We start from the raw sequence: 19,419 nt of genomic DNA, 5'->3' as shown, positions 1-19,419 counted from the left end.
CTATAGCGATCCGACATTTACTTGTGGGGCGGGAATTTCTCCACAGCGGTGCTTCACGTCACACACAGGCACACAGAGCTTGATCAATTCATTCCACATGCGTTCGGAATACATTAATTGCAAAACCGAAAAGGCGCGGTTCATAAAGGCCTATTGAACCGTTGCACCGCTAATCAGAGTTAGCATAACATTAAACTTGCTAACCTGCAAAACTACTGCGGTCAGGCCAGCCTTCACAAGGAACAGCATAGTCAAGCTAGTCGTCCCTTATTTGGATCATTGTTTGCATTTAGTGCATTACAGTAATATCATCCCTACCATTGGTGGACCAAACCTACGCCCTATACTGGAAGGGCGGACAAACATTAATTCATTGAAATCAGAGAATTCGCTGTCACATTTTCTGATTTCGGGGCATTTACAGGTCACTTTCTGTATATTTTAGGGCATTTACAGGTGACTTCCTGTTGAGTTCGAGTCACTGCTTATTCATTCCCGAGTCACTTCCTGTTCTGTAACCTGTTATCGACACGAAATGGCCCATAAAATGCCCTAAAATCAAGAGGTAATGACCTGAAATGGCCCAAAATGACCCTGTTTCCTGGCATTGGCTGCCACTGAAGGCCATAGAAGTGGAAGGGACCCGTTTGAAGAAGGTGGGGTTTATTGGCTGCCACCCTCCCAGTTGAAATGTATTGGACGTCTGCTAGTGATAAACCTACAGCAGATGGATTAAGATCATCGTTTATCAGTTGTTTTGTAGACTATCATAGAATAATTTCCTCTTTAATGTATCTATAATCGTTGTATTGCCATATCGTGGGATCGTTATCATGAGCTTTGTATCGTAAATTGTATTTTATCGTGAGGTACCAAAAGGTACCCTATTGAAAACCAAACTGTGCAACAGCTGGTGTGTTCACACAAACCCTGACTCATTTCAAGTATTTGTTCCAAAACAAAACTTTGGATCGATACGCTTGAACCAGGGGCGGAGCTTAGGGGGGTGCTGTGAGTGCACCAGGAACTAGGTCTCTATGAGGCCTTGTTTGTGAGCGTAAAGAGGGTGTGGCTTGGCAAGGGGAGGGTCAAACGGTGTTAAATATACTGAGTCTGTGGGTACATTACCCAATAACATTGCCTGATTGTTGTATACTTTAATGATACAACTTAATCATGGTTCTGTCATTAACGCTGCAAGCACATCTTAAGATTTGAAACAATTTGCTACGTTACAGACTGTGAACAAAGTCAAAACACCTTGCTATGCTTTGTAGGGATGACTTTTTGCAACTGTGCTACTAGATATACAAGTGTTGGGATGACTCGCACAAAGGCCTTTAACAGCTTTATCAGAGTGAAAAAGCAAAACAAAAAAACAAACAGCCTCTCGTCGATTTAAGTGCGTCTCTAGGGCTGGTGTCATTGTTTTTGAGTCATTGTAACCTGAAGCAAAGCTTCCAGAAAAGTGCATCACATGTAATAGTGGTCCCCAAGAAATATACTTTTGTTCTCAGACAATGTCAAAAGCCATCTTGAGAAGAATTACTACCTGGTGTAAAAGGAAAAAACAGAACAAGCCCTGAGGCTACATTGGACCGGAGAAAAAAAACACCACTAACATCCACATACATTTTTGTGATGATTGATTGTTGTTTTCACACATAAGATCACAAGCTTATTTGCTATGTTGATAGGACAATGGTAGGTAGGACAATGCTTACGTACATAAAATCCTCCAAATTTGCGCCATTACTGATATTTTCAGAGGTTGAAGTTGGCAGATATACACTTTGGTGACCATTAACTGCTATTTTCAGATAAAGTTGTGTTCCATTATAATTAGGGCTGACAAACAATTAAATTTTTTAAAAATTAATTAATCGTAATTGCAATTAATCGCAATTCAAACCATCTATAAAATATGCCATATTTTTCTGTAAATTATTGTTGGAATGGAAAGATAAGACACAAGATGGATATATACATTCAACATACGGTACATAAGGACTGTATTTGTTTATTATAACAATAAATCAACAAGATGGCATTAACATTATTAACATTCTGTTAAAGCGATCCATGGATAGAAAGACTTGTAGTTCTTAAAAGAAAAATGTTAGTACAATTTATAGAAATTTTATATTAAAACCCCTCTTAATGTTTTCTTTTTAATGAAATTTGTAAAATTTTCAATCAAAAAATAAACTAGTAGCCCGCCATTGTTGATGTCAATAATTACTTACACAATGCTCATGGGTGCTGAAGCCTATAAAATCAGTCGCACCCAAGCACCAGCAGAGGGCAGCAAAACTCCACAAAACACAATTAACAAGTGGGCATTTCACTATACTGTCATTTAAATGTGTCTGAGCGGGGCAGCTGCGTTAATTGCGTCAAATATTTTAACGTGATTAATTTAAAAACTTAATTAACGTCCGTTAACGCGATAATTTTGACAGCCCTAATTATAATACAAGATATTAACACAAACATGGCTGCCATATTGCTCTCATTGGTACGGAGCCCCGAAAGAGACATCGACAGAAATGAAATTTAAAGCAATCTGGTGCGCACGAAAAACAATCGTGTGCGCACCAGATTGCTTAAATTTTATCCAAAGTATTTTACTTAAAAAAAAACAACAACAAAAAAAACAAATGAGACTTCTAGTCCAAAAAATACGTTACATTATATGAATGACTTTGGAGACATTTATTCAGCTTCATGTAACTTTCTTTCTGGCAATCATTTTGTTTTGTCACCAAAACAAACACCATTGAATTTGCGAACTTACATATTGTGCATGTTTGAACAATTTAAAACTAACATTGATTGGAAGGGAGGAAGGTACGGAGCCCCCCGGGTGCCAGGGTAGGAAAAAAAATCATAGCTAATCTGTACCCACAGTTTACTAATCTGTGGGTACAGTTTACTAATCTGTACCCACAGATTACTAATCTGTACCCACAGTTTACTAAACTGTACCCACAGTTTAGTAATCTGTACCCACAGTTTAGCAATCTGTACCCACAGATTACTAAACTGTCCCCACAGTATGTACAAAAAAAAAAAAAAAAATTCCTAAACAAAAGTGTAATCCGCAAAATGAAAGCATTGGCATGGTTGAGCACCAACGTGCTATTCCACAACGACCAAGGAGGAGTTGCCCTTGGCGAACAAAGGGGTTTTAAAAGGTAACTACTGCACGTTTTCTTTGGTAGCCGTCTAAAACTTCAGATTGTTAAACTGAAATTGTGATTGATGACACTTGAAAGTGAAATTATAGACGGCTACCAAAGAAAACGTGCTATAGTTACCTTTGAAAACCCCTTTGTTCGCCGAGGGCAAAACGTGCAGGTGCTTGCTCGGTCGGTCCCTCGGCGTTTGGATTCCCCGCCAAACATTGGTGACTGTTTCTGGGTCATTGCTAAACTGTGGGTACAGATTAGTAATCTGTGGGTACAGTTTAGTAATCTGTGGGTACAGATTAGTAAACTGTGAGTACAGATTAGTAAACTGTGGGTACAGTTTAGTAAACTGTGGGTACAGATTAGTAATCTGTGGGTACATATTACTAAACTCTACCCACAGTTTGGTAAACCTGTGGGTACAGATTAGTAAACTGTATCCACAGATCACTAAACTGTGGGTACAGATTAGCTATGATTTTTTGTTTTTTTTCCTACCCTGGCACCTGGGGGGCTCCGTAGTAAAGTATTTAACCTGCTTTAGTTATCAATGGGAGGGAAAGCATAAGGCTTTGGTAAAGATGTCATCATTTTATCCAGATTATTTATTGATGTAGTTTCTATCAGTGAGAGAAGCGTCACGCATCACACCACACACGAACAAAGAGCGATGAACAATGCATGTATGCATACGTGACATTTTTCTGTAAACCATTTCCTGACTCACAATCCAAATTGTTACCAGCAGGATCGCTGTTTCAGCAGAATTGTGACGTTGAATATATCATGTGTGAAATCGTATACACAAGATCAAGACACGGGAAGAATTTCAGCTGCCCATTGTTATTTTGTTCAGCAGGCAGACTGTCATTTCAGATAAATGTATGTACTGACAGTACAGTATATCACTTGCAGTGGCGAATACTGGTCTTTCAATAAAGGGAAAGCTCAAAGTGTGCCAGTCTGTAAGTGCTTTGTGACGGTGGAGGGGCTTGCGCTGCTCGTTAAGTAAAGAAACTAGAGTACCAGAAGTCAAGTCTCCATATACAAGCAGCTATAAGTTTAAAAAAAAAAAAAAAACACCCCCCCCCCACAAAAAAAACACCAGAAATAGAAGCTTGATTTTTCACTATTTTTCTGACAAAGCAAGTGTTGCTAGGATGGTTATTAGTCTCCGGTTCAACTGCTCAGTATATTATCAGTTGGTGTTTTTGTGGATCTAAAGCAGGCATTTGATACAATTAACCATGATATATTACTTGTGAAAATGGAACGATACAGGTTTAGAGTAGGGCTGTCAAAATTATCGCGTTAACGGGCGGTAATTAATTTTTTAAATTAATCACGTTAAAATTAAAGATGTCCCGATCGATCGGCATCCCGATCAAAGAAGATCCCGGCAAAGAATGTTGGACTACTGAATAAAACGAAACTCTTTTTAAATTATAGAACACGCCATATTTTGTCCTCTTCATTAGTAATGCCATACAGTGGGGCAAATAAGTATTTAGTGAACCACCAATTGTGCAAGTTCTCCTACTAGAAAAGATTATCGAGGCCTGTAATTGTCAACATAGGTAAATCTCAACCATGAGAGTCAGAATGTGGGAAAAAAAACAGAAAATCACATTGTTTGGTTTTTAAATAATTTACTTCCAAATTAGAGTGGAAAATAAGTATTTGGTCATCTATAAACAAGCAAGATTTCTGGCTGTCAAAGAGGTCTAACTTCTTCTAACGAGGTCTAACGAGGCTCCACTCGTTACCTGTATTAATGGCATCTGTTTTAGCTCATTATCGGTACAAAAGACACCTGTCCACAACCTCAGTCAGTCACACTCCAAACTCCACTATGGCCAACACCAAAGAGCTGTCGAAGGACACCAGAGACAAAATTGTAGACCTGCACCAGGCTGGGAAGACTGAATCTGCAATAGGCAAAATGCTTGGTGTAAAGAAATTAACTGTGGGAGCAATTATTAGAAAATGGAAGACATACAAGACCACTAATCTCCCTCAGTCTGGGGCTCCATGCAAGATCTCACACCGTGGCGTCAAAATGATAACAAGAACGGGGAGCAAAAATCCCAGAACCACACGGGGGGGGGGCAAGTGAATGACCTACAGAGAGATTGGACCACAGTAACAAAGAGTACTATCAGTAACACAATGCGCCGCCAGGGATTCAAATCCTGCACTGCCAGACGTCTCCCCCTGCTGAAGAAAGTACACGTCCAGGCCCGTCTGCCGTTCACCAGAGAGCATTTGGATGATCCAGAAGAGGACTGGGAGAATGTGTTATGGTCAGATGAAACCAAAAAAGAACTTTTTGGTAGAAACACAGGTTCTCGTGTTTTGAGGAGAAAGAATACTGAATTGCATCCGAAGAACACCATACCCACTGTGAAGCATGGGGGTGGAAACATCATGCTTTGGGGCTGTTTTTCTGCAAAAGGGACCAGGACGACTGATCTGTGTAAAGGAAAGAATGAATGGGGCCATGTATCGAGAGATTTTGAGTGAAAATCTCCTTCCATCAGCAAGAGCATTGAAGATGAGACGTGGCTGGGTCTTTCAGCACGACAATGATCCCAAACACACAGCCAGGGCAACAAAGGAGTGGCTTCGTAAGAAACATTTCAAGGTCCTGGAGTGGCCTAGCCAGTCTCCAGATCTCAACCCCATAGAAAATCTGTGGAGGGAGTTGAATGTCCGTGTTGCCTAACGACAGCCCCAAAACATCACTGCTCTAGAGGAGATCTGCATGGAAGAATGGGCCAAAATACCAGCAACAGTGTGTGAAACGCTTGTGAAGAGTTACAGAAAACATTTGGCCTCCGTTATTGCCAACAAAGGGTACATAACAAGTATTGAGATGAACTTTTGGTATTGACCAAATACTTATTTCCCACCATGATTTGCAAATAAATTCTTTAAAAATCAAACAATGTGATTTTCTGGGGGGGGGTTTTCCACATTCTGTCTCTCATGGTTGAGGTTTACCCATGTTGACAGTTTCAGGCCTCTCTAATATTTTCAAGTGGGAGAACTTGCACAATTAGTGGTTGACTAAATACTTATTTGCCCCATTGTATTTACTGTCAGGGTTATCTCTAACAAAGCTGCGCTTTCAATGGTAGCGAGGTCAAACTTACAGCCACAGTGACTAAAAGGACTCGATGAGGATGCGCATTTTTTCTCTGACCTTCCTATTCCGACCCCCCGTTGTGCATGCCAGGGGGTGTACTGAGTAGTAGGTTATACGTTTGTTACTTCTGTCCATGCATATTGGTTTATATGCTCCACAGTGGGATACAAAACACACTAATGGAGCCCAAAAAAACGGCTTTTTTAGAGCAGACTGTCAAACAATACCGCCTGACAGGAAAGCAGTAAATGGTCATATTTGTCTGCAAACATTTTTACTTGAAACATGCTGGTGTACACAATGTATAAATATAGAAACGGCTCTCAAAATATAGAAAATATCTAAATTATAAATGAAACCGAATGTGTAAGGCAGTTTCAATTTCTAAAATATTTCTCACAGCGTGTAGAATGTACTATATTGGAAATATTTTTTCAATGCATTATGCATGCGTCGATGGATGGCACCCTGAAAATGTCAATGGCGGGATGTGAAGATGAGAAGAATTTCTCAAAGAAAGGTTGTCAATTGCAGCCCTTATGCACAAAGCGGCATAACGTGGTGAAACTGAGAATAATGAAGGTGTGGAAGACTGATTTTCTGCTTTGAACTCCTAAGGTAGTGGGCGTGTGCACGTCTTGTTTATGCCTTTCCCCTCAGGTCTTTAGAATGCAGCCCCTGGAGTAGGTGCCATCTCATTGCTTTGATTTGGAATGTTTTTTTTCTGGAGTGTTTGGATCAGAAAAAGCTGCAGAATGCCCATTTTCAGCTTTTTTTGTCCTGCTTTTCCCTAGGGTCATGTTGAAAGTCGTCATCCCCGAATTACTGCATGAGCACTGTGCTCAGTGCTGAGAGACACCTGGCCTTGCTGAGGGAGAGGTTTAACGGAGGGAAGTGACATCGGATACGAACATGAAATAAGGTAGGTTTTTTAAGGGATACCAATCATCGGTGGAGTTTGACTTTTGGGGGAGGGGGGGCACAACATGTTGATGACCCCGAAACGCAGTGTCAGCAATAAAATTAACTTACAAGAATATTTATAATAGGGTTGTTCCGATCATGTTTTTTGCTCCCGATCCGATCGTTTTAGTTTGAGTATCTGCCAATCCCGATATTTCCCGATCCGATTGCTTTTTTTTTTTTGCTCCCGATTCAATTCCAATCATTCCCGATAATTTTTCCCGATCATATACATTTTGGCAATGCATTAAGAAAAAAAAAATGAATAAAACTCGGACGAATATATACATTCAACATACAGTACATAAGTACTGTATTTGTTTATTATGACAATAAATCCTCAAGATGGCATTTACATTATTAACATTCTTTCTGTGAGAGGGATCCACGGATAGAATTATTGTAATTGTATATTGTGACTAGATATTGCCATCTAGTGTATTTGTTGAGCTTTCAGGAAACGATACTGTAGCCATTTAACTGTTCTGCCCAAATGCATGATGGGAAGTGCAACCATGACTATGCGTATTGGCACCAGTTGATATATCTTCTCTGCGTTGGAAATAACGTAGGGTGTAAAGAAAAAGTTCAACTACTGCCTTTCTTCCCCACATTGCTTTCCCATGATATTTCTAATTGTTGAGAGAGGGATTTTAAGGCTTTAGGCATTAAAAAAAGGCTCCAAAGACCGCCAAACATCACTCAACTCATTTTACGCTGCCTTTTAGCTCTATAGATAGGTAAATCGGTGCCATTATAGATTTTACGCGACAATGCGTGAGTGGGTCGTGCAGCGCATGCGTTAATTGCATTAAATTTTTTAACGTGATTAATTTTTTTTAAATTAATTACCGGCGTTAGCGCGATAAATTTGATAGCCCTACTTTAAGCCAAAACTAAAGACTCTGGATGAGTGTAACATATTATGTTTGTAACGTTAAATACAATTGGAAAACGATTTAAATAAAATATATATATATACAGTATATTTAAAAAAAGGCATGTCCAATATTTTTTTGCCGATTCCGATACTTTGAAAATGACGTGATCGGACCCGATCCATCGGCATCCCGATCGATCGGGACATCTTTATAATAATACGTTGAAAAATAGCATTTTTTTGTTTCCCAACATTCTTGAGGGGAATTCTAAATCAGGCTGCTGGCAGGACAGCTATACTTTTCACCAAGATCATCATCCATTGAATATGGTACGCCCGCCGGTGTCGTGCCAATGTAGTTACCTCAGTCAAAAATTGTATCCCCTGGGCGGAGCCATATGCAGGTAGAATTGTGTCTTTATTATTTGATCCAAAAAAAAAAAAAGTTGCAACAATCAAAATACATATTTTCAATTTTTAAAAAAGTCACTTCAATTAAAAAAATATGTGTTTGAATGCAAAAATAATTTGAAATTCAAAAAAAGCATTTGAAAGCTATTTTTATTTGAATTTTTTTTTTTTTTTTTTTTTTAATTGAAGTCAATCTTTTTGATTGAAGCAACTTTTTTGATTGAAGTAATGTGGTTTTGTGTTTGGGCCACATTTTGGCTAGGACATTTGTCATTATTATCAATCAAAAACAAAAAAATAAGTTGCTTCATACAAAAAATATATATATTTTCAAAAGAAAAATTACTCCAATTAAAAAACAACATTTTAATCATAGAAAAAAAGTTTGTTTTTTTTTCCCAAAAATATTTGAGGCTCAAAAATTTGCATTTGAGCACTTAAATTTGTCGTTAAAAAAGTTTTCTTTGGTTTCCTTTTTGTGTTTGGGCCATATTATAGATTGCGCATTTGTGTCTAAATCATTTAATCCCCAAAAAGTTGCTTCAATCATAAAAAAATATTTTCAATCAAAGAAAAAAATCCGTTTATAAAAAATAAAATTGCCCTCCCCATTTTTTTTTTTGAAAATGATATGCAAAGCAAATGACCGTCTAAGGTGCTAGTCACATGATGTGTTCGAAAAATCATTTTGACCGATTAGAAAAATATCTTTTTTTTTTTTTGTTTATTTCATTCATTTTTGTTGTTTGTTTTCTTGCTTTACAGCTTTTATATATACTATAGGAAAGTCAGTTATATGCAATGACATTTTTCGGTCTCCCGGGTGGAGGGCTGGCCCCCCCTTAAACTCCACTTATGGATACCATAGGGGAATACAAAGGAGGGGGGAATATGCACATCTGCTTTTTATTTGCTCCGTCTGAAATGCAGCCCAAGTGCACCTGATTTACATAATTTTGCTTCTGTGCTAATGCAAAAATCAATGGGCCAAGAGAACTTCTCCTAGGAACCTGTTTTATTTTGGTGGCAAAAAATGCTGTATGGCAATACTGGGTCCCATATTTACTTGAATAAGTGTAGTTAATGAATGAAATAAAACAAATGGTTGGGTAAATGAACTGTCACTCAACATGCGGCTAATATTGATTACATATTTCTGTCTGAGGCTTTGTTTACACGGAGTCGCTGCGATCTAATTCATAAAAAGAATCCTTCTACGGATTACAATATCAATGTGTGCACACCAGTGGTGGATGCTGGTCTTTCATTGAGGGGAAGCTCAAAGTACCGTAATTTCCGGACTACAAGCCGCTACTTTTTTCCCCTCATTTTGAATCTTGCGGTGTGTGTAATGATGTGGCCAAAATATCAATTTTTCTAACTGCCACCAGGGGCGCTGGAGCATAAAATGTAAGAGTGAAACATGTGGAATATATGTCGAGGAAGACGCTAGTTTGCACTATCACCGGTAATTTAACTTTGTGCTTTGTGCATGAATAAAAGTAGCAAACCCTCATCTTTGTGCATGAATAAAATTAGCAGACCCGCGTCTAGGGATGGGAATCGAAATCCGATTCCAACTCCGAACCGGTTCCTAGTGTTTCGAGGCCTCGACATCAAAATGAAAAAGCCTTAATGATCCCTTTAACGATTCCTAAAGACTCATATTGCGTCGTGACCAGTGTTGTCAGTAACGCGTTACTAAGTAACGCATTACTGTAATCTGATTACTTTCTTTCAGTAACGAGCAATCTAACGCATTAGTTTTTCCAAGCCAGTAATCTGATTAAAGTTAGTTTCCTCAGTAACTGTGCGTTACTATTTTGTTTTAGCCTCATACTGTATGTAGAATGAAGAATACTGTAGTCATGTCCGAAGAGCATTTGAATAGAAAATAACGCATTTGAGTTTGGGAGTGACATCACATCTCACGTTTTCTCATCGGAATAAAACGGATCACGTGCAGTACCATGCTGTATGCGCGCCGTCTGCCACATAGCCTTGCTATCAGGATGCTAACAGTAAAGGAGCCGGAGAGATACAACAAACGCCTGCATTTGCTCACTGGAGATACAGCCATTACTTCACATATCCGTCCAGTAAAGATGACAAAAATATCTCCGTGCGTTGCAAACTCTGCGCTGGCTCAGATGGACTGTCGACCGCTATAGACCCTACTCACCTACGTCACAAAATGGGCGTGTCGCTGTTTCCGGCCGCCATATTGTACCTCTTTTTCAGACCTATTCTCATTGTTTTCAATTAGTCGAGCAAGTTATAGAGCAATTCATGGAAGCCCCGGTGTTATCTGACGCTGTAAACTCATTGGATCCGTTGCATAAAAGGCGTTACGTGGAAAAGCTTCAGTTTATCCATTCGCCAGATCCGTATTTGATGCCTAAATCGATGTTTTTCCACCCGCTGGCTTCGCCTGACATCTGATATCCTGATATTTACAACTATCTTGTCCACACAAAATCAGCCTATTCTCACGAAAGTTTGAAAAACTTTAAGAGCTTGGAGGCTTATAAATGCTACGTTGCTGGTTGGGTGAAACAGGTCCTCGTACACGAAAATTCGGCAGGAATCTTGTGCTCGGAAGGTGAGTTACGAAATTTTCAATTCAAAATCTTTTGTTCTTGCTAACATCCACTGTCAAGTCTAATGTATTTCATATCATTTGTCAATGGAGCTAGGGCTTTTAATGTTTATATGGTTCAGCGATAGCACTCTCACTGTATACATATATAATACGTAATAAATATGAAGTGCGATAGCACTACTCCAGATTGTCCCTAGTTGAATTTATTTTTTGGCTTTTGACCTCAATAGTGAAATTGTAAATTAATTGTATGACAACTGTCTGATTATCCCCTTATAATTATATATTTTCAGGTAGTTCATTCACAACGTCTGAGTGTATGTTGTCGGCGATTAGCCTAGCAATGATCTTAATTGTGGTTCTCAGCCCAAAACCCTCTAAATATATATTAAATGCATCTTACCAGATATAAAATGACTACTACATAATCTGTGGTAGTCGTTTGGAGCCCAGTTTTCTCGTCGAATTGCAGCAGTCAATCTCGGTCTCCTCTTCGGCTCTCTCGGAATACGGTAAAAATTCAAGTCTCTCCGTCTATCTTCTCTGTTTTTGCAACCGACCGCCACACACGACTTCACCATTTTGATTATTAATGTTAACGAGCAGAAAAACACGCCATAATAGGAGGAATTTACGAAGCGCTAATGCATTAACATGACTAGTATCCGGACAACATGGCGCGGGGGCGTGGCTGTGACGTCACGTGAGTAGGGTCTATATACTCGACATCCAATTAAACAAGGAAGCACTTGGAATTACAGCACAACGCGTCGCGAAAAAAACTCAAAACAAGACGACAGGCAGTGTTGTTAATAACGGCGTTACAATATAACGGCGTTACAAACGGCGTTATTTTTTTCAGTAGTGGGTAATCTAATTAATTACTTTTCTCATCTTGGCAACGCCGTTACCGTTACTGAGGACGGAAAGGCATGCGTTACTATGCGTTACTATATTGGTCGAAAAGTCTGAGGGAGACGGACTCACCGAGACGACAGAGCAGAGCAGGAGTGTGGAGGAGGCAAGAAAGTTGTGACGCCGAACAAACGCGATGCTAGGTAGCTCCAATAATACATGTTGTAGCCGATAGCCTTCAAACTACGCCCACATGTTATGGTAGACATGGTAGATATCACATGTACTGTATATAGATATAACTAGATGCAAAATGACAGACATGGCACTAAATGCGTTAGTAGACAGCCGCCATCTTGAAGCAGTAGACTTTTTAGGACGGCTCTGTTGTAGAGAACCTTCCTAGCGAACCTAAGTAACTTTTATATAAAATACTTCTAAATCGGCAAAATCTTGACTTGAATCTATCTTTAAATGATGAAAAAGTTTTAAATTTTTCATATGTCGAAAGTAGAGAGAAGGGAACTAATGCAATCATGGGAGCAATTCTAACAACTTTTAACAGTTGATTCAGGGTAAAGAGTAAATTAGGGTAAAGAATTGGGCTCCGGTCAATTGTACCAAAAACCTTCACAAAAAACTTCACATAGTGTGGCCAATGTTTTTTTTTTTTTTTGGAGGGAAAAAAAAAAAAAAAGTAATTATCACCAATTACTTTGCCAAGTAACTAATTACTCTTACATTCAGGTAATTGAGTTACTAACGCAATTACTTTTGGGAGAAGTTATTTGTAACTATAATTAATTACTTTTCATCAGTAAGATTAACAACACTGACGACAGGTAACGAGACAGCCAGCAACTAGCCTTTATAATATGTGTAATTATGTACATTTTATAGTTAGAGTTTGTAATCGTAGGCGGAGTTTTACATTTACATTTGTGGGACTGGGGGGAGAAGCATGTTGAAGACTGAAACGAAAGTCAAAAGTTTGGACACACTTCATAATTTTTGCGTTTTATATATTTTCACTGCTATTGTAAATTCTCACTGAAGACATCAAAACTATGAATGAAAATGTGGAATGGCAAAAAAAGTGAAATAACTGAAAACAGGTTTTGTATTCTACATTCTTCAAAGTATCCACCTTTGAGGTGTCTCCAAACTTTTGGCCAATACTGTACAGTACATATATATATACAAACACACACACACATTATGATACTGTTCGAGTTCAATCAGCTGTTGAAGTTGTTGTTGGTAGCGTTTGAAAGCTTAGGTTTAAAGAAATTCTAAATATCCATCTTGCCTCCTCTGGTGTAGTTTTGGCTAAGCAAAGCAAGGGATAGTCTCAAGGTGCTAGTCACATGATCTGTTCGAAAAATGATTTTGACCCATTATGAAAACTGTACGTTGTAGGATTTTTGTTAATTTCATAATTTTTTGTTGTTTTATAGCTTTACAACTTTTATAGATAACATTTTAATGGCGAGGTCTTTATTTCAAAGGGGAAGTTCAGAATTTTTTACATTGGGCTTCATCTTGGAGTTAGCGGGGATTTAATTAGTCGTTGGACTTTATTTAAACAAATTTCGTGCAGTTTGTCAGTTATTTGTTAGTTTTAAGGCTCCGGGATGGCTAAGCTAGGCCGAGTCAATGGTGGTTGAAATCAGCTCCATCGACTAATTAAACCCCCGCTAACTCAAAGATTAAGTCTTATGTGAAAAACACAATTACACGTGATGAAATTTTTCTGTTATTTTTATGTTGAGGCAGCAAAAGGAGAAAAAATGGTAAAAAGTAACTGATAAGTTACTTTTAAAGTAACTTAGTTACTTTGATAATAAAGTAATCAGTAAAGTAACTGGATTACTTTTTTGAGGTGTAATCAGTAATCAGTAATTAAATTACTTTTTTAAGTAATCCGTGACAACACTGGTCGTGACGTGTCTTGTTGTCCAGACGCATCAAACTAGCATGGCGCCAAGAACCACCCTCTCCAAAGTTTGGCTACACTTCACCAGGAAAGAGAGTGAAAATAAACGATGGTTTAGCACGAGCATTGCAGCCGTAAACATAACAATGACAGCACGTAGGTTCAAACACTCGAAAGTGTGTCTTCACTTCACGAGGAAAAATTACAACAAAGCGACTTGCAGTCATTGCAAGGTGGAGATAACTGCGTCGGGAGGGAATACGACTGTACTGTCCTCACCGAGACGCTAAGTCTCAGTCCTGGCTATACGGCGGGCTAAACTCCCAAATGACAATGGTATAATATGCTGACTTTATTCAGCCATCGTTATGACACCATCACTTGAAGAGTGAAACTAAAAATAGAAATGAAACAAATCAATTTCGTCCCCAATAACAAATAGGTTTGCATCAACGTAAATCAACGATGATTACACAAATGGTTAGCATGCGTTCGCTAGCATTAGCACATCGTTCAAACCACTACACAGCTGGATTTAAGTGTCCGATCGCGAGCCCTTGTGCTTATTTCCTTTGTGTTTTTCTCTGCTGTCTGCAGCCAGTTTGTCCTTGCAAATGAGAAGTGGTGATCGATTGCCTTAGCTGGATATATAAAATAAAACATTTCAATGCCTTTGAGCCGTTTTTGAAATGATAATGCTGAAAACAACATTAGCACCAAAGTACTTTGCGTCCCCTTCTCAGGTGTGCCTTTATCTGAGGTGGAAAACAAGAGACAGGCAACATCACCCTTCATCACTTTATTTTATTCATTCACTTTGTGGCGATGCAATGAGGGGAAATACAATCTGTTTAGACTTTGTTATTTTCTGGCTCTGTCTGAATAAAAAGATGTATAATCAAGTGAATCGGCTCATTTTACTGAGTGACTCACAATAACCCGAGACCGTGACAACTTGCTATTTTGTTCATGTGTGGAGGAGGTGAGACTAAATGTGAAGGCAATGCATCAAAATGCCTTTGCAGTGCTGCTGATAACGCAACGTGGCCTCCTGAATAATGGGTTTGATTGAATTAGCCATCCTCTTTTCGCCACGCTACTACATCACAAAATAGCTTCATCCTGCTGCCAGCCAAACTCTTGTGCTTGAAGAGAAATGTGCAGCGGAGTGAAAAAGATCAAGATGGAACAACAGAAATAGTCTTTTAATGTGCCAAAGCTGCGTCTGACTGGACTGTCCCAACAGCACACCTCTTGTTTTAACCTCCATATCTTGAAAGAGAGGGGAAATAAGACCTGTGCTGTTTCCAAAACACGACAAGCGACGATGACACAGAGAAGTCTCTCAACAATTAGACACCGCCAACAAAAAACGGTCCCTCACATGGGTGATTAAATTGTATGGCACATTAATCAAAAGTGCACTGAGCTGAAGTGTGCTACTGTATGTAGCAATGTCTGAAAGCATTTCATCCTGAAACATCTGAGACCAAGGATATAAAAAGGAACAGGCGTCTTTGTATTGAAATCGCTGCAGACTTTGGCAGAATATGAAAACGTGAAATGGGGAAGTGGCCCGGTTGAGACTGTGGATCATGTTCGGTCGTACAGTCTCTGACTTTGAACATTGTGGCTGCTTATTAATATTCGTGTCTCACTGCAGGCTTTCATGGAGGCTGAGATGGGATTGCTGTGATAACTGGAGTACATGGCAATGGATGCAATCCCCTGCATTACCTGGAACCTGACCAGCAAGCTAAGCTGCCTATAAAGCCGTCTGGAAGTAAATCAGGGTCTGTAATTGGCTTGTTTCCCCTCCCTCTTTCATGCTGTTTGCTCTTCCTTTTGCTGGAACTTTGGTGACACACTCCCAATTTGCGGTTTGTCTTGCCATTAATGAAAAGATTGGAAATACAGGTAGTCTGGGGGCTACGAACGAGTTCCTACGCTGGCAACGTCACACGAATTTTTTGCGTAAATCGGAATTAACCATAGGCTGAGTTTGACTTTTGTGACAGGACGGGCACAACATTTTGATGACACCGAAACGGTTTGTCAGCAATGAAATTAACTTACAAGATATATGCTCGGTTAGTAGCTTAGCCCATGCTTGTAAATACAGGCATCCCAGCTATGTGTATGTGGATGTGCGCACGTGTGTGAGCGCGCTCGTTTTTCTGTGCAAGTAGATGCTGATATTTGTGTTCCGCTGAGATATCCAATTCAATTTAAGTTTTTCCAGACACTCACACCCTTGCGAAACGAATCCTTACTGTGGTGAGTTTGAAAATGGCGGCAGGCAAAACAGGAGACGGCATTCTTTTTGACTGAATATTCCAGCCAGGAATATTTATAATCATACATTTAAAATGAGCGTTTTTTTGTTTCCCATCATTTTTGGGGGAATTGAAAATCAGGCTACTTAGGACAAGGACGGCGTCCATTGAATATGGTACGTACGGTTGTGGCTCTGTTGTACAATTAGCGTCTTTAGTGGGACAAACTGAAACTCCACTCGCCATTTTGGCAGTGCTCTCTGGCATTTCATGGTCCACATCGTGAATCCTTGGTTCTCACTAAGAAGTTGTTGTCGCTTTTGAAAGCTTACGTTTGAAAAAAAAAAAAAACGTATATCCATCTTGTTTCTTCTGTCCTCAGGTGTTTTTGGCTAAGCAAAGCAAATGAATCATTAAAAAAATTATTATTTAAAAATAATTAATTTTAAAAAATATTTTTTTGTTCATTTCATTCATTTTTGTTGTTGGTTTTATCGCTTTTCAACTTTTGTAGACAACATTTTACCTGCGAAGTCTTAATTTTAAATTCATATACACTGTACTGGAAAGTCAATTACATGCAATGACATTTTCGGCCATCAGGGGGGCCCCAGGACCCCCCTTAATCTTGGCGTATGGAATTGACCCTTTAAGCAGAGGTGGGTAGTAAACAGTGTTGTCACAGATTACTTGAAAAAGTAATTTAATTACTGATTACACCTAGAAAAGTAATCTAATTACTGATTACTTTATCATCAAAGTAACTAAGTGACTTCAAAAGTAATTTATCGGTTTATTTTTACCAATTTGCTGCCTCAACATAAGAAAAACAACAGAAAAACGTCATCATATGTAATTGACTTTCTGATTATTGAATTTAAAGGGGAGGATCTGATTTTTTTACATAAGGCATTATCTTCGAGTTAATGGGGGTTTAATTAGTCGACGGAGTTTATTTCTACCACCATTGACTCGTGCTAGCTAAGCCACTCAGGGGCCCTGAAACTAACAAATAACTGACAAACTGCATGAAATGTGTTTAAATCAACTCCACTGACTAATTAAACCCCCGCTAACTGAAAGATTAGCCCTAATGTCTAAAATTCTGAACTTCGGGTTAGGCCTTAGGTTAACAGCATATCCGTACCAATGTAAAACAATGCAAATTGACTGCACAATAATCAACAACACACAAATGAATTGCAGAGTGCAATAGACACCAAGGTAGGGGAAGTATGTCGTACACACACACGGTCAATTTAGCCACAAAACGTGGCTGGAACTAAGCACTTTACACTCAAGGGCCGTTTACATGGTGACTCTCCGAGAATACGAACAATTTCAAATTTGCATTTACATTTGCGTCTCCATTTGAACAATGTCACAGTTCCGCATGAAAACGATGTAGTATTCATGCCAGGCCCTAGGGGGCAGTGCAGATTTACAGGGCGACAGAGAATGATGCACTTTGACCCCACCAAGCTCCCTCAGCCCGGAAAAAAATATGCCCGCCCACTCGAAGCAATGTCATTTTTACTTTTGTTCCAAAAGGTACAAAAATTGAAACGTCCAACATATTCAATTTAGAAATATTATTAAAACAGTAAATTAAAGCCGACATTCCGCCATATTTGCTGTTTTTAATGTTTAGTAGCACCGCTGCGCACGCCCAATGCAGGGGTCGCGTTAACCGGATATTTTCCGTCGTTGACCGGTTTTTTAAAATGGTGACGGAAAAAACTGAAATCCGTCCATCATTTTGACAGGTTGCAATTCACACCCCAGACCACAGGGTGGCGAGTTAGCATATTAGCTATTGTCTCTCTTAATGCATGACGTCGTTGGCTCTTCTGTCAGAATATTGTAGCGTCACCGGGGTCTGGCGGCGGCACCGTGATTGACACATCAACGCGAGGTTCTTATTGGTGCACCCGGTGTGCCAGCGCGTCATCCAATCACCCAATCACATGACGTCACAACTCCGCCCCCTGACCGGAGCCGCCATATTGTGTGTCAGCTCGTCATATTTACACATTACCGCTACGTACATGCCTCCTATTACGGCGTGTTTTTCTGCTCGTTAATATTAATAATCAAAATGGTGAAGGCGTGTGTGGCGGTTGGTTGCTGTAACAGAGAAGATAGACGGAGAGACTTGAAGTTCTACCGTATTCTGAGAGACCCGAGATGAGAGCGAGATGGACTGCTGTAATTCGACAAGAAATCTGAGCACCAAACGATCACCACAGACTATGTAGTAGTCTTTTTATATCTGGTAAGATGCATTTAATATATATTTAGAAGATTTTGGGCTGACAACCACAATTAAGATCGTTGTGTGACGTTGGTGATTGGGGTCTATATCGATGCCTCTTTTTCTTTGGGGGCGGAGTTGTTGGTAAGCAGAGTAAAAAGGGAGAAAAATACCACGACTTCCGTGTCTAATTTTTCGCCGCCAAGCAAGTGTTACAATATTAATTAAAAATGAATGAAAACTAAATACTATTGAATATGTCATCATTACCATTTAAAAAATTTAAGTGACAGGTAAAAATAGACTATGACTGGATTTTTATGACCCTGTCAGTCAAAATGACAGACAACGAAAATGTCTAGCGCAACCTCTGGCCCAATGTGACGTGTACGAGTGCTGACGTTAATGCCGCTGTCTGGCGCCGCAGGAGCCTTTGATATGAATGCCGAGGAAGCCCCCCTCAACCCCCCCGCAATTGGATTCTTCCACTTTGGAGGCAGGATTCAGAATTTTTCGTCTTCGCCGACACCATATGCACGCGAGGCGAGTCCGCTACTCAGTCAATTTGTCTTTGTGTCGCAGAGTTGCCATGTAAACTGCCTCTTAATCAGACTTACAACACTTCCCAAAGGTGCTAAACGAACGTGTCACCTCAAAGCATGAATGTACAACATGAATTTGATGTAAACAATGCTCACTGACTAGCCACTGTTGCAAAAGCCAAGCTACAAAACAGCCACGCATGTAGCGGCTCCAACCTATCGCTGGAACCCTCCAGAATGAAGGAAAAATACTCACATTCATTCATGGACGCACAAAGATCAGCATTGCCTCACACATTTCAATGCCTTTCTCAGTCCCAAAACACTTAGCACGTGTGAGTCAAGACCAAAACAGGAACTA

The 19,419-nt window shown here is 39.5% G+C and overlaps 1 long non-coding RNA gene across 1 annotated transcript in view; it reads left to right on the top strand.

Moving 5' to 3' along the window:
* The window catches only part of LOC130909221 (uncharacterized), a 295,191-nt gene that overhangs the window by 237,573 nt on the left and 38,199 nt on the right, over positions 1-19,419 (top strand). The window contains exons 3-4 of the long non-coding RNA XR_009061715.1: positions 7,134-7,261; positions 15,650-15,779. This is a non-coding gene — a long non-coding RNA (uncharacterized LOC130909221). The remainder of the gene's footprint in view (positions 1-7,133; positions 7,262-15,649; positions 15,780-19,419) is intronic.

This window comes from Corythoichthys intestinalis, chromosome 21 (genome assembly GCF_030265065.1).
Source record: "Corythoichthys intestinalis isolate RoL2023-P3 chromosome 21, ASM3026506v1, whole genome shotgun sequence".
NCBI classification, from domain to species: domain Eukaryota; kingdom Metazoa; phylum Chordata; class Actinopteri; order Syngnathiformes; family Syngnathidae; genus Corythoichthys; species Corythoichthys intestinalis.
This window is presented reverse-complemented; position numbering and strand designations above follow the sequence as displayed.